We start from the raw sequence: 17,295 nt of genomic DNA on the forward strand, positions 1-17,295 counted from the left end.
ATGTGGATATATTGATGCAACATCTCAAGACATCAGTCAGGAAGTTAAAGCTTGGTCGCAAATGGGTCTTCCAAATGAACAATGGCCCTAAGCATACTGCCAAAGTTGTGGCAAAATTGCTTAAGGAAATCAAAGTCAAGGTATTGGAGTGGCCATCACAAAGCCCTGACCTCAATCCCATAGAAAATGTGTGGGCAGAAATGAAAAAGCGTGTGTAAGCAAGGAGGCCTCCAAACCTGACTCAGTTACATCAGCTCTGTCATGAGGAATGAGCCAAAATTCATCCAACTTATTGTGGGAAGCTTGTGGAAGGCTACCCAAAATGTTTGACCCAAATTAAACAATTTAAAGGCAATGCTACCAAATACTAATTGAGTGTATGTAAACTTCTGGCCCACTGGGAATGTGATGAAAGAAATCTATTATTCTGACATTTCACATTCTTAAATAAAGTGATGATCCTAACTGACCTAAGACAGCATTTTTACTATGATTAAATGTTAAAATTGCGCCGATGTTTGTGTTGCTTCACAGACCCCGCTGTTCCATAAAGTGTATTTTTGTCTGTTTTAAAAAATCTGATTCCACTGCTTGCATCAGTTACCTGATGTGGAATAGAGTTCCATGTAGTCATAGCTCTATGTAGTACTGTGCGCCTCCCATAGTCTGTTCTGTGAAGAGACCTCAGGTGGCATGTCTTGTGGGGTATGCATGGGTGTCTGAGCTGTGTGCTAGTCATTTAAACAGACAGCTCTGTGCTTCCAACAAGTCAATACCTCTCAGAAATACAAGTAGTGATGAAGTCAGTCACTCCTCTACTTTGAGCCAGGAGAGATTAACATGAGATTAGCATATTATTAATGTTATTGTACATCCAAAGGCTGTGCAGCCCTGTTCTTTTTTTTACCCCCTTTTTCTCCCCAACTTTGTGGTATCCAATTGTTAGTAGTTACTATCTTGTCTCATCGCTACAACTCCCGTACGGGTTCGGGAGAGACAAAGGTCGAAAGTCATGCGTCCTCCGAAACACAACCCAACCAAGCACTGCTTCTTAACACAGTGCGCATTCAACCCAGAAGCCAGCTGCACCAATGTGTCGGAGGAAACACTGTGCACCTGGCGACCTAGTTAGTGTGCACCGGCCTGCCACAGGAGTCGCTAGTGCGCGATGAGACAAGGATATCCCTACCAGCCAAACCCTCCCTAACCCGGACGACGCTAGGCCAATTGTGTGTCGCCCCATGGACCTCCCGGTCGTGGCCGGGTGCGACAGAGCCTGGGCTCGAAACCAGAGTCTCTGGTGGCACAGCTAGTGCCTTAGACCACTGTGCCACCCGGGAGGCCCATGCTGCTGCGTTCTGAGCCAATTGCAATTTTCCTAAGTCCCTCTTTTGTGGCACCTGACCACACGACTGAACAGTTGTCCAGGTGTGACAAAACTAGAGCCTGTAGGAACTGCCTTGTTGATCGTGCTGTTAAAATGGTAGAGCAGTGCTTAATTATGGACAGACTTCTCATCATCTTAGTTACTCTTGTATCAATATATTTTGACCATGACCGTTTACAATCCAAGCAGTTCAGTCACCTCAACTTGCTCAATTTCCACATTATTTATTAGAATATTTAGTTGAGATGGAGGGTTTAGTGAATGATTTGTCCCAAATACAATGCTTTTAGTTTTTGAAATATTTAGGACTAATTTATTCCTTGCCACCCATTCTGAAACTAACTGCAGCTCTTTGTTAAGTATTGCAGTCATTTCAGTTTCTGTAGTAGCTGACGTGTATAGTCGCTAGTCATCCGCATACATAGACACACTGGCTTTACTTATAGTGGCATGTTGTTAGTAAAGATTGAAAAAAGTAAGGGGCCTATACAGCTGCCCTGGGGAATTCCTGATTCTATCTGGATTATATTGGAGGGGCTTCCATTAAAGAACACCCTCTGTGTTCTGTTAGACAGGGAACTCTTTATCCGCAATGTAGCAGGGGGTGTAAAGCCATAACATATACGTTTTTCCACCAACAGATTTTGATCAATAATGTCAAAAGCTACACTAAAGTCTAACAAAACAGCCCCCCACAATCTTTTTATCATCAATTTCTCTGTCAATCATCAGTCATTTGTCTAAGTGCTGTGCTTGTTGATTGTACTTCCCTATAAGGGTGCGGAAAGGAAAGCCTTGTCAATTTGTGTACTGTAAAATAGCATTGTACAGTGCTTTGCAAAAGTGAAATGAAAATAATGTAAAACGGAAAAGTGGTACGTGCATATGTATTAACCCCCTTTGCTATGATGCCTTAAATAAGATCTGGTGCAACCAATTATCTTCATAAGTCACATAATTAGTTAAATAAAGTCCATGTGTGCATTGATTAAAGCCATTGATTAAAGAAAAAAAAGGCATGTGGGAGACTCCCCAAACATTTGGAAGAAGGTACTCTGGTCAGATGAGACTGAAATTGAGCTTTTTGGCCATCAAGGAAAACGCTATGTCTGGGGCAAACCCAACACCTCTCATCACCCTGAGAACACTATCCCCACAGTGAAGCATGGTAGTGGCAACATTAGGCTGTGGGGGTGTTTTTCATTGGCAGGGACTGGGAAACTGGTCAGAATTGAAGGAATGATGGATGGCGCTAAATACAGGGAAATTCTTGAGGGAAACCGGTTTGTCTTCCAGAGATTTGAGACTGGGACGGAGGTTCACCTTCCAACAGGACAATGAAAAAAATTAAATGTCTTGGAATGGCCTAGTCAAAGCCCAGACCTCAATCCAATTGAGAATCTGTGGTATGACTTAAAGATTTGCTGTACACCAGCGGAACCCATCCAACTTGAAGGAGCTGGAGCAGTTTTGCCTTGAAGAATGGGCAAAAATCCCAGTGGCTAGATGTGCTAAGCTTATGGAGACATACCCCAAGAGACTTGCAGCTGTAATTGCGGTAAAGATTCTTCTACAAAGTATTGACTTTGGGGGAGTGAATAGTTATACATGCTCAAGTTTTCTGCTTTTTTTGTCTTATTTCTTGTCTGTTTCACAATGAAAAATATTTTGCATCTTCAAAGTGGTAGGCATGTTGTGTAAATCAAATGATAAAAAAAAGAGGTTGTAAGGCAACAAAATAGGAAAAATGCCAAGGGCGTGAATACTTTCGTATCTGGTCAAATACAATTTTTTCTAAAACTTTACTACGGGTTGGTAACAAGCTGATTCGTTGACTATTTGAGCCAGTAAAGGGGGCTTTACTATTCTTAGGTAGTGGAATGACTTTTTCTTCCCTCCAGGCCTGAGAGCACACACTTTCTAGTAGGCTTAAATTGAATATATAGCAAATATCCTCAGTAATTTTCCATCCAAGTTGTCAGACTTTGGTGGCTTGTCATTATTGGTAGACAACAATACTTTTTTAACCTCTTCCACACTCACTTTACATTCAAAATTAAAATGATTGTCTTTCATAATTTGGTCAGATATACTTGGATGTGTAGTGTCAGCATTTGTTGCTGGCATGTCATCCCTAAATTTGCTAATCTTGCCAATGGAAAAATCATTAAAGTAGTTATATCAGTCACTTTTGTTATGAATGAGCCATCTGATTCAATGAATGATGGAGCTGAGTTTGCCTTTTTTCCCAAAATGTCATTGAAGGTGCTCCAAAACTTTTTACTCTCATCCATCGTCATTTACCTTTGTTTTATAGTGTCGTTTCCTTTTCTTTTTATTTCATTTAGTCACATGATTTCTAAATTTGCAGTACGTTTGCCAATTGGTTGTGCAGCCAGACTTATTTGCCATTCCTTTTGCCTAATCAAATCAAATCAAATTGTATTGGTCACATACACATGGTTAGCAGATGTTAACGCGGGTGTAGCTTGTGATCTAGTTCCGACAGTGCAGTAATATCTAACAAGTAATCTTACAATTCCACAACAACTACCTAATACACACAAATCTAAAGGGATGGAAATTAATATGTACATATAAATAAATATATGGATGTGCGATAACCGAGCGTGGCATAGGCAAGATGCAATAGAGTATAAAATACAGTATATACACATAAGATGAGTATGTAAACATCTTTATTAAAGTGACATTATTAAAGTGACTACTGATCCATTTATTAATGTGGGCAATGAATTTGAGATTTTTATTTCTGTCGGCGCGACCTATGAAGAATCCTGTGGCTGTATCGACTCCGACAACATATCCCAGGGTGCCATATTTCCGTGAAACAGAATGTTTCAATCTTTTGTACGATGGGGATAGTTGATTGACATAGGCTAGTGCTTTTGCTGTTTGTTAGGCCTACTCATCTTGTTGGCTGACGAAAAGTAAATCTGGACAGTTATTCAAATATCTTCAATATGCACCTCAGAATTGGATAAGGACACGCACAGTTGCGTACCCGATGTGTCTGTCTTCACTTGTACCCTGTGAGAAACACCCGATCATATGATGGAGAGTGATGTAAGTGAGCAGTGATTCGTTGGACCAGTAACCGAAAGGTTGCAAGTTCAATTCCCCCGAGCTGACAAGGTACAAATCTGTCGTTCTACCCCTGAACAGGCAGTTAACCGACTGTTCCTAGGCCATCATTGAAAATAATAATTTGTTCTTAACTGACTTGCCTAGTAAAATAAAGGTTAAAAAAAAAAATGTAAAAATTCGGAGCGCTCAGCACTCTGGGAGAAGGGCACAATGTCCACTGGCCGTAAAAGGCATGGCTTTTTTTAGGGTGCATTACGGCCACACAAAGGGGATACCGCCGTGAAATTCTAGGCATTAAATTGTGAATGAGTTACCGATGTAGTGTGTACAGCCTGCGCAAAAAAACAAAGCAGAGCTCATGCCTTTTCAAGCAACTTTTTTCTCATCATCATTAGAGTTGCATCATGCAGCCTTACAATGTATTAAACATCTAAACATGTATCCTAATGTTTATGGAACAACTAAAGTTACATTAATAACTCTAAATTAATGATACCCATTTCTTTGTTATCCACTCAACACAGAATAGCCATATGTACGCAATTTCTCATTGTTTGGAGAAAAGATCCTTTCTATTTAATTCAGCTTTGTTCATTTTGTATTCTTCATACTATAAAATAATGCCACGGAATTCTAAGCAAATCCTTTCTGCTAAATTAACTAATGTAGCCCACAGCCATTTGGCATAGCCAGATTATTATTATTCTACTTTTATTTCAACAAGGAACACAGACTGAGACCAAGGTCTCTTTTACAGCTGGGCCCTGCGTATACATGTTTACATAGAGTTTAGGTACAATGATTAAGAAACTACACAAGACAAACAAAACCATCACAGATAACACAAAAAAATACAGCAACAGATTGTTACATTTACACACAGGTTATTCTACAAACAGTTTATTCTACTAACAGGTTATTCCCCTAACAGGTTATTCTACTAACAGCACAAGAACTTGCATTACCCGAAACAGTTACAAGCAATAAAAAATAATATAAAATATATAAATGTAACCTTTATTTAACTAGGCAAGTCAGTTAAGAACAAATTCTTATTTTCAATGATGGCCTAGGAACAGTGGGTTAACTGCCTGTTCAGGGGCATAACGACAGATTTGTACCTTGATTTGTACCTTGTCAGCTCGGGGATTTAAATTTGCAACCTTTCGGCTGCTAGTCCAACGCTTCAACCACTAGTCTACTCTGCCGCCCCAATTCAAAAATAAAAATGCTCCAATAAATATTTAAAATGGGCGACAGGGGGACAAGAGTCTCAAGTTTAAGTTTAGTCTGCAGGTTATTCCATAGGCAAGGAGCGTAACAGGAAAAGGCAGTCATACCCAACTCTGTGGAAATCGCATGGGCCTTGAGTGTAATCCATGCTTGCGACCAGGTTTTAGGAATTCTAATTCTAATATTGATGAGTGATGATAAATAAGAAGGTAGCTTATTCAGAAGTGCTTTATAGACAAACACGAGAGCATGTTGTTCTCGTCTCACGGACAGCGAAGTCCAACCCACATTTTGATATAAAACACAGTGGTGAGTTCTGTAGCTAGCACCCGTAATAATAAACCTAAGTGTGCAATGATAAGTAGCATGCAGCGATTTAAGTGTTGATGCCGTAGCATGCATGTAAATAATAGCCCCATAATCTATAACAGACATAAAAGTAGTTTGCACAATTTGTCTTCTATTTGTAGAGGACAAACATGTCCTGTTTCTATTGAGGAAGCCTAGCTTGATTTTTAGCCATTTACAAAGTTCATCAATATGCATTTTAAAAGACAGTTCATCATCCAACCATATCCCTAAGTATTTATATGCAGAGACCTGATTAATTTGAGAACCATCTAAGCTCGTAAGTGCAAGTGTATTTTCAACCAACTTTTTGAACCTATTAAAAATCATAAAATGTGTTTTCTTTGCATTTAAAACTAGTTTCAGCTGTATAAAAGCTGTATGAAAGACCCTTGTAATATCTTAAAATTGGTCTCCAATAATGATAATGCTTGGTCAGCCGCTGAAGCGATAGAGTACATACGTAAGTGTCATCAGCATATAAATGAATTTGACACTTTCTTATCTCATCACTGATATTGTTTATGTAGAGCGTGAACAGTAATGGACCAAATATAGAACCTTGTGGGACCCCTTTAACCAACTCCAATGGCTCCGACTGGATTCCATCGACTCTAACAGCCTGACTTCTATCCTTTAAATAGTCATGAAACCAACGACAGGACCTAACATAAGGACAACTGAAAGTAAGCTATTCTGTTCTGAAATAGACTACATTTTCTTCATATCGTGCTCTTTAGGCCTGTCTAAAACAAATAATGGATTTATTGTGAAGGTGTAGGCTATATTACATGGATTTATTAGGCTTTATAAAAATGTAGATGTTCCAAAGGTCTGTATCAGTGGATGTGTGGAAGCCAGGGGATGCTAAATGTGTTTGTTAATTAATAACCGACAGTTATTTGCTTACAATCACCGGCTGACGAAATTTCATGACCGACACAGCCCTAGTTATGCCTAATATTTAGGAAAATAATACAGTTGATGTCAGAAGTTTACATACACCTTAGCCAAATACATTTAAATGCAGTTTTTCACAATTCCTGACATTTAATCCTAGTAAAATTCCCTGTCTTAGGTCAGTTAGGATCACAATTTTATTTTAAGAATGTGAAATGTCAGAATAATAGTAGAGTTTTATTTCAGCTTTTATTTCTTTCATCCTGCCTGGTATGGCAACTGCTCGGCCTCTGACCGCAAGACACTACAGAGGGTAGTGCGTATGGCCCAGTATATTACTGGGGCCAAGCTTCCTGCAATCCAGGACCTCTATGCCATGTGGTGTCAGAGGAAGGCCCTACAAATTGTCAGACTCCAGTCACCCTAGACATAGACTGTTCTCTCTGCTACCGCACGACAAGCGGTACTGGAACGCCAAGTCTAGGTCCAAGAGGCTTCTAAACAGCTTCTACCCCCAAGCCTTATGACTACTGGACATTTAATGGCTACCCAGAGTATTTGCATTGCCCCCCACCCCTTTACGCTGCTGCTACTCTCTGTTATTATCTATGATAAGTCACTTTAATACCTCTACCCACATGTATATATTACTTCAATTACCTCGACTATAACCGGTGCCCCCACACATTGACTCTGTACAGGTATCCCCTGTATATAGCCTCGCTATTGTTATTTTTCTGCTGCTCTTTAATTATTTGTTAGTTTTTGGGGGTATTTTTCGTAAAACAGCATTGTTGGTTAAGGGCTTGACGTAAGCATTTCACCTGTTGTATTCGGCGCATGTGACAAATACAATATGATTTGATCATTAGTTAGCTAGCTAGCTATCACATCAATTGTGAAAAATATCATAGCTAACGTTAGCTACGCACTAGCCGCTAGCTAGCTAACCAGTTAGTGGTGCTGACAGTTTGAAACTGCTATAGCAACAAAATGTGTTTCACTCTATCCCATGAAAAATGACATTGCTAACCACCATCCATTAGCTAACATGATTTTAAAGTGTATTGTGAAGTGTAATTATTAAGTTAGGTATTTAGCTAGCTAGATCACTTTGTTTGCATTTGCAACTGATTTTCTTCCCCACCTGACTGGTTGTCAACAGTTACTGGTCTTTGAACACATGTTTTCACCAGAAATGGCTTCTCGTAAACTGTTTTCCACTAGTGGGAATAGATTTTGTTGCCACAGATTACTTTAAAAAAAAAAACTTACAAACTGTTTGCCACCAGTGGCAATAAATATTATTGTTGCCAATGGTTGCCGCAGATTCATAACTAATGGCAAACATTTTTTTGTGGCACACTATTTAGTTTGCAGCAAATTTGCCACAACATATACTTTTTTGTAAGGTAATAAAGGTAAGGCAAACACACACGTGTGTGCGAACACTGGAAAGGGACATGTTTTGAATGGACCACGTGTGTTTGTGAGTGATTTGAGGGAGTCAGTGTGTGTAGATGTGTAAAGGTTTTGGCATACAGTGTTATAGGCTCAGGTGAATGAAGAGAGAGACAGAGATACAGACAGACGGGGGTTATACAGTGCCTTGCGAAAGTATTCGGCCCCCTTGAACTTTGCGACCTTTTGCCACATTTCAGTCTTCAAACATAAAGATATAAAACTGTATTTTTTTGTGAAGAATCAACAACAAGTGGCACACAATCATGAAGTGGAACAACATTTATTGGATATTTCAAACTTTTTAACAAATCAAAAACTGAAAAATTGGGCGTGTTTGAAGCCTGAAATGTGGCAAAAGGTCACAAAGTCGCAAAGTTAAAGGGGGCCGAATACTTTCGCAAGGCACTGTATCAGGGAGGACCCTGGTCTTCATTATTTCTAGGGGCCTCAGAGGGTCTGGGCAGCCAGGCTAGAGAGCCAGTCAGGCAGGAGAGCCAGCCTCATTAAGAGGACACCCAGGGCTGGCCTGAAGCACCATGCAGCCACTAACTGTCCTTTCTCTGTCTAACAACCAACGGCTTGTCCTGTCTATCTGAGATGCTGTGTCAGGGGAAAGGGCTGTTGTCTTCACTCTTCACATTTTGTGTACAGTACTGTGCAGTAGAGGTCTTCAAAGATAAGCGTTATATTAAAGGAGTAACTCCAATAGGCCTTAAACATTCTTCCTCACCTCAAGTTCAACTGTTGGAGTCAGTGTGCGCTGCCTTCATAGGCCTGCGGTAGGCTTAGCTAATCCTAATAATAGCCATACCACACCAAACCTTCACAAAAGTTCCTTAACTTTATTAGGGTAACATCAAATGTAAGTCAAGTCCTTGTTTATAGGGATAATACGAACAGGTTATTTTGGCACGAAATGAATATTTGTGGGAACTCCTGAGTGGTGCAGAGGTCAAAGGCACTGCTTCGCACTGCTTGAGGTGTCACTACAGCCCCGGGTTCAATCCCAGGCTGTGTTACAGCCGGCTGTGACTGGGAGACCCATGATGCGGCGCACAATTGGCCCAGCATCGTCCGGGGGAGGGTTTGGCCGGCCGGGATTTCCTCGTCCCATCGCTCTCTAGCGAATTCTTGTGTCGGGCCTCTGACTTCGGTCGCCAGCTGTACGGCATTACCTCCGACACATTGGTGCGGCTGGCTTCCGAGGTTAAGCGAACAGTGTGTCAAGAAGCAGTGTGGCTTGGCAGGGTCGTGTTTCAGAGGACGACTGGCTCCCGACCTAAGATTCTCCCGAGCCATACAGGAGTTGCAGCAATGGGACAATGTAAGTACCAATTGGATATCATGAAAAAGGATGTAACTGTACAAAAGTAAATAAAAAAAGAAGTACATATTTGCATCCTCTTTGGGGTTTCCTTTTCATTGTTTGAGCACTACTAGCATAGTAGGCCTACTGGTAATGCTATTATATTGCGGCAAACACACCATTACAGCTGAAACTTAATTTGGCCAATGAAAATGGCTCAACAGAAGGCTAAGCCTATGCAGCTATTACCAACAAGTGTGATTGCCTACCGTATTGTGACAGCAATAGGCTAATGCTATTTATTTTACAGCATGCCTATAATAATAATAAATATTATTATTAGTGGCTAAACAATTGATAACAAATCAAAAATCAAAAATAAATTAAAGGTAGAGAATTGCATCAAACCTGAATAGCGAGTTGCACACAGTCCGTTTGGCTGCGTCAACGTTCTTCTCCTCTTTGTCCACTACAATATTAAAACAAGTCGCTCTGGATAAGAGCGTCTGCTAAATGACTTAAATGTAAATGTAAATGTAAAACTTGTCCCCGAGGACATCCCATTTGTTGACTTCTTTTCACTATATTCTTTCTCCTCGAACCTTTGCTTTACTTCAATTAAAAATAACCTAGCCTAGGCCAAGGCTCCTCCTCAGAATCAGCAGCAGGGGCACGTGAGGTGAGCAGCTGGATCCAGTTTCAGCTGGACATAAGCTATGTGTTTTATTTTGTTGCATTTGGCTGACACACATAACACGTTTGCACAGTTCTCATCACACAAACAGTAAATTAATAGAGGACAGATCCAGTAGGTAAATTCATTTTAATTGCACATACAGTACCTGAGAACCGTTCGGGTCCCAGGTCGCATCTCAGAAGATCGGGTCTGTTGAACCTGTGAAGACCTCTACTGTGCAGTTAGTTTTCCAACATATTATTGTTGTTCGCAAGGTAAATGTATAATGTTTTCAATAGAATGTGTTTGACCTGCGTGCGTGTTTTCTGACAATGTTCCCCTGAAATGACCCTCACTTCCCTCATCTCTGTGCATTTCTCTCTCTGTCCCTCTCTCTCTCTCTCTCTTTTCTCTCTCTCAGGTTCATGAGATATTTGCTGGAGCAACCTGAGGTGTCTATGATCGGAGCAGGGTGCAGTCCAGCCAGCAGCATCATTCACAAGCTGTTTGTCAGCGCTCAGAGGGTAAAACACACTGTCACCACCACCCAGTGAAACAGACAAACTCACACCGTCTCCCACAGGGGCCTGACCTAAACGCTGTCATGCCACTATCAGCTCACCTGTGTCATGACTATCATTAATCTGATGACTGCTATTTCTCGATTAATTACCTACTACGTTTAACTCGATTAAATTAATCATGTAACAATGAACTCATTAGGAATTTGGGGCACCATGGGAAAAGTTGCTAAGTGACTTACTATCTCCCGACTTAAACTCTAAATATTATCTGAATATCTCTTACATAATTAACAGTCAACTATGAATTATTTCCTCATATCAGTCTCATTCTGAATGTCGTTCAAATCAAATCAAATCAAATTTTATTTGTCACATCCACATGGTTAGCAGATGTTAATGCGAGTGTAGCGAAATGCTTGTGCTTCTAGTTCCGACAATGCAGTAATAACCAACAAGTAATCTAACTAACAATTCCAAAACTACTGTCTTATACACAGTGTAAGGGGATAAAGAATATGTAGATAAGGATATATGAATGAGTGATGGTACAGAGCAGCATAGGCAAGATACTGTAGATCACATATGTCAGAGTCAAGGCCCGCGGGCCACATCCGGCCCGCGAGAAGGTTTTTTACGGCCCCTGGGATGATCTTGATTTGTTATTAGAACCGGCCCGCAGACCGCAGCAAGCCGGCAGCCCGCAGATCTTTTACACGCACCAATACTACATTTCCCACAATGCAACGGTGACGCACCGAGCAGTAGGCTGCTTCATTTCAATATTTATTGGCACAGCAGTTGTCAGCATCACAGTAAAATTAACTTTCAGATACCCATCAAAAATGGCAAAACGGAAGGTGGACACTGAGAACCGGGGTTTCAAACAAGGTGGGAGTCGGAGTATTTGTTCACGGAGGTAGCTGGAAAACCTGTGTGTCTTCTGTGTGGAGAAAGTGTGGCGGTACTGAAAGAGTATAATCTGAGACGACATTATGAAACGAAACACGCGGACAAAAACAAGAATATGGACATGGAACAAAGGCTACAAAAGGCAGAGGAATTAAAACGAGGCCTCAAATCTCGACAGGCTCTGTTCAAAAAGCCAAATCACAAGGCCAGGCTGCTGTCAAGGCCAGTTTTATTTTGGCAGAAGAGATCGCTAAATCAGCCCGGCCATTTACGGAGGGGATTTCATCAAAAACTGCATGATTAAAGTTTGTGACGAAGTTTGCCCAGAAAAAAGGCAACTCTTTTTAAATGTGAGTCTGAGCAGAAACACCATTGCCGAGAGAGTAGACCAGTTGTCCATCAATCTAAAAGAGCAGCTTGTGAAAAAGGGAAAAGATTTCATTGCATATTCCTTGGCTGTGGATGAGAGCACCGACATTTCTGACATTGCCCAGTTGTCAATTTTCATCCGCGGAGTGGACTCCAGCCTAAGCGTGACAGAGGAGTTTTTGGCTTTACGTCCTATGCATGGCACAACTACGGGGCATGATTTGTATGAAGAGGTGTCAAGATGTGTAAATGAGATGGAGCTGCCTTGGGAAAAACTTGTGGGTTTGACAACCGACGGAGCACCTGCGATGTGTGGACACAGGAGCGGACTGGTGGCGAAGATACGGGAAAAGATGCAAGAGGAAAACGCGACAGGTGAGCTGACAGCTTATCATTGTATCATACACCAGGAAGCGTTGTGCGGTAAAGCCTTGAAAATGGAGCATGTAATGAGCATCATCACGCGCACAGTTAACTTTATCAGAGCCAAAGGTTTGAATCACCGCCAGTTCAAGGCATTTCTGACGGAGTTAGAAACGGAGCATGGTGATTTGCCTTATCACACAGAGGTGCGATGGCTAAGCCAGGGAAAGGTGCTTCAAAGATGTTTCGAGCTTCGTGAGGAGATTTGTCTGTTCTTGGACAGCAAAGGGAAAGACACAACACAACTCCGAGACGAAATGTTTCTGTGTGAAATGGCTTTTCTGTGTGACATTACGAGTCATCTGAATGCAATGAACTTGCAGCTGCAGGGTCGGGATCGTGTCATCTCTGATATGTACAGTACAGTGAAGGCATTTAAAACCAAACTGACTCTGTGGGAGACGCAGATGCGGAAAGAAAATTTGAGCCACTTTCCCAGCTGCCAGACCATGAAAGAGAAGCTCTCTACCAGTGCGTTCCCGAGCGCACAGTTGGCTGATAAAATAGGTATGCTTGCCGCTGACTTTCGACGCCGATTTGCTGACTTTGAAGCACAAAAAAGCAGGTTGGAACTGCTCGGTAACCCATTTGCTGTTGACGTGGAAAGCTCACCACCAAACCTCCAAATGGAGTTGATTGACCTCCAATGCAATGATGCACTGAGGGCAAAATATGCGGCAGTGGGTGCTGCGGAGTTCGCCCGTTTCCTCCCCGACACAATGCCCCAGCTGCGCATCCAGGCTGCTCAAACGTTGTCTATGTTTGGCAGCACATACCTGTGTGAACAACTGTTTTCTTTGATGAACTTGAACAAAACATCACACAGAAGTCGACTTACTGCTGAACACCTCCACTCAATTCTGAGGATTTCCTCAGCTCAGAGCCTTACCCCGAACATTGATGAACTTGTGGAAAAGATGGGACACCACCAAGTATCACCCTCAACCTCAAACAAGTGAACATTACTGTGCAATCACATATTTAGAGTTTTTACTCAGTTCAAGTTTAAAAGTTAAAGTTTAATATTTGTTTTCACTGCATGTTACTTCTCCTTAAACAAAGTGTTGTTTTTGATTAATAGATTTTTGCACTTTATTTTATTGTATTTCAATCCAATTATATTTTAAAAATATTTCAGTTGAGTGGATGATAGAAAATTGCTATTATTGTTTTTTTCTTTGAAGTAAATTTAGCCCACTTTTGCTAAAATAGAAAATATAGGCTACTGATGGTGCCTTGAATACCGGTTTCTTTCATTTAATGTTCATGTTATGGGGATTTTTATATAAAGGAAATTTGTCTTTTGTGTCTGTTGAAAATTAAAGATTACTGACAGAGCCATAAGAAAATATTGCTTTATTTATCTGATCATATTGGAATATATTTGTTAGGTTTTCAGTAGGTTCAATTAGGTTCACTAGACTATATGCGTCATTTAAAAAATTTTCAATGAACATTCGAACAGTCCGGCCCTCGGCTTGTAGCTAAATTTTTTATTTGGCCCTCCGTCCATTTGACTTTGACACCCCTGCTGTAGATGGTATCGAATACAGTATATACAAATGAGATGAGTATGTAAACAAAGTGGCATAGTTAAAGTGGCTAGTGATACACGTATTACATAAGGATGCAGTCGATGATATAGAGTACAGTATATACGTATGCATATGAGATGAATAATGTAGGGTAAGTAACATAATATAAGGTAGCATTGTTTAAAGTGGCTAGTGATATATTTACATCATTTCCCATCAATTCCCATTATTAAAGTGGCTGGAGTTGAGTCAGTGTCAGTGTGTTGGCAGCAGCCACTCAATGTTAGTGGTGGCTGTTTAACAGTCTGATGGCCTTGAGATAGAAGCTGTTTTTCAGTCTCTCGGTCCCAGCTTTGATGCACCTGTACTGACCTCGCCTTCTGGATGATAGCGGGGTGAACAGGCAGTGGCTCGGGTGGTTGATGTCCTTGATGATCTTTATGGCCTTCCTGTAACATCGGGTGGTGTAGGTGTCCTGGAGGGCAGGTAGTTTGCCCCCCGGTGATGTGTTGTGCAGACCTCACTACCCTCTGGAGAGCCTTACGGTTGAGGGCGGAGCAGTTGCCGTATCAGGCGGTGATACAGCCCGCCAGGATGCTCTCAATTGTGCATCTGTAGAAATGTGTGAGTGCTTTTGGTGACAAGCCGAATTTCTTCAGCCTCCTGAGGTTGAAGAGGAGCTGCTGCGCCTTCTTCACGATGCTGTCTGTGTGAGTGGACCAATTCAGTTTACATTTACATTTACATTTAAGTCATTTAGCAGACGCTCTTATCCAGAGCGACTTACAAATTGGTGCATTCACCTTATGACATCCAGTGGAAGTCACTTTACAATAGTGCATCTAAATCTTAAGGGGGGGGGTGAGAGGGATTACTTATCCTATCCTAGGTATTCCTTAAAGAGGTGGGGTTTCAGGTGTCTCCGGAATTTGGTGATTGACTCTGCTGTCCTGGCGTCGTGAGGGAGTTTGTTCCACCATTGGGGGGGCCAGAGCAGCGAACAGTTTTGACTGGGCTGAGCGGGAGCTGTACTTCCTCAGTGGTAGGGAGGCGAGCAGGCCAGAGGTGGATGAACGCAGTGCCCTTGTTTGGGTGTAGGGCCTGATCAGAGCCTGGAGGTACTGAGGTGCCGTTCCCCTCACAGCTCCGTAGGCAAGCACCATGGTCTTGTAGCGGATGCGAGCTTCAACTGGAAGCCAGTGGAGAGAACGGAGGAGCGGGGTGACGTGAGAGAACTTGGGAAGGTTGAACACCAGACGGGCTGCGGCGTTCTGGATGAGTTGAAGGGGTTTAATGGCACAGGCAGGGAGCCCAGCCAACAGCGAGTTGCAGTAATCCAGACGGAGATGACAAGTGCCTGGATTAGGACCTGCGCCGCTTCCTGTGTGAGGCAGGGTCGTACTCTGCGGATGTTGTAGAGCATGAACCTACAGGAACGGGCCACCGCCTTGATGTTGGTTGAGAACGACAGGGTGTTGTCCAGGATCACGCCAAGGTTCTTGGCGCTCTGGGAGGAGGACACAATGGAGTTGTCAACCGTGATGGCGAGATCATGGAACGGGCAGTCCTTCCCGGGAGGAAGAGCAGCTCCGTCTTGCCGAGGTTCAGCTTGAGGTGGTGATCCGTCATCCACACTGATATGTCTGCCAGACATGCAGAGATGCGATTCGCCACCTGGTCATCAGAAGGTGGAAAGGAGAAGATTAATTGTGTGTCGTCTGCATAGCAATGATAGGAGAGACCATGTGAAGTTATGACAGAGCCAAGTGACTTGGTGTATAGCGAGAATAGGAGAGGGCCAAGAACAGAGCCCTGGGGGACACCAGTGGTGAGAGCGCGTGGTGACGAGACAGATTCTCGCCACGCCACCTGGTAGGAGCGACCTGTCAGGTAGGACGCAATCCAAGCGTGGGCCGCGCCGGAGATGCCCAACTCGGAGAGGGTGGAGAGGAGGATCTGATGGTTCACAGTATCGAAGGCAGCCGATAGATCTAGAAGGATGAGAGCAGAGGAGAGAGAGTTAGCTTTAGCAGTGCGGAGCGCCTCCGTGATACAGAGGAGAGCAGTCTCAGTTGAATGACTAGTCTTGAAACCTGACTGATTTGGATCAAGAAGGTCATTCAGAGAGAGATAGCGGGAGAGCTGGCCAAGGACGGCACGTTCAAGAGTTTTGGAGAGAAAAGAAAGAAGGGATACTGGTCTGTAATTGTTGACATCGGAGGGATCGAGTGTAGGTTTTTTCAGAAGGGGTGCAACTCTTTTTTGTCTGTGATGTGTATGCCGAGGAACTTAAAACTTGCTACCCTCTCCACTACTGTTCCATCGATGTGGATAGGGGGGTGTTCCCTCTGCTGTTTCCTGAAGTCCACAATCATCTCCTTAGTTTTGTTGACGTTGAGTGTGAGGTTATTTTCCTGACACCACACTCCGAGGGCCCTCACCTCCTCCCTGTAGGCCATCTCGTCGTTGTTAGTAATCAAGCCTACCACTGTTGTGTCGTCCGCAAACTTGATGATTGAGTTGGAGGCGTGCATGGCTACGCAGTCGTGGGTGAACAGGGAGTACAGGAGAGGCTCAGAACGCACCCTTGTGGGGCCCCAGTGTTGAGGATCAGCGGGGTGGAGAGGTTGTTGCCTACCCTCACCACCAGGGGCGGCCCGTCAGGAAGTCCAGTACCCAGTTCCACAGGGCGGGGTCGAGACCCAGGGTCTCGAGCTTGATGACGAGCTTGGAGGGTACTATGGTGTTGAATGCCGAGCTGTAGTCGATGAACAGCATTCTCACATAGGTATTCCTCTTGTCCAGATGGGTTAGGGCAGTGTGCAGGGTGGTTGAGATTGTATCGTCTGTGGACCTATTTGGGCGGTAAGCAAATTGGAGTGGGTCTAGGGTGTCAGGTAGGGTGGAGGTGATATGGTCCTTGACAAGTCTCTCAAAGCACTTCATGATGACGGAAGTGAGTGCTACGGGGCAGTAGTCGTTTAGCTCAATTACCTTGGCTTTCTTGGGAACAGGAACAATGGTGGCCCTCTTGAAGCATGTGGGAACAGCAGACTGGTATAGGGATTGATTGAATATGTCCGTAAACACACCGGCCAGCTGGTCTGCGCATG

The 17,295-nt window shown here is 42.9% G+C and overlaps 1 pseudogene; it reads left to right on the top strand.

The window, feature by feature from the left end:
* Positions 1 to 17,295, top strand: part of LOC123990595 — a 71,894-nt pseudogene that overhangs the window by 40,781 nt on the left and 13,818 nt on the right.

The sequence above is a fragment of the Oncorhynchus gorbuscha genome, linkage group LG01 (assembly GCF_021184085.1).
Source record: "Oncorhynchus gorbuscha isolate QuinsamMale2020 ecotype Even-year linkage group LG01, OgorEven_v1.0, whole genome shotgun sequence".
Lineage (NCBI taxonomy): Eukaryota > Metazoa > Chordata > Actinopteri > Salmoniformes > Salmonidae > Oncorhynchus > Oncorhynchus gorbuscha.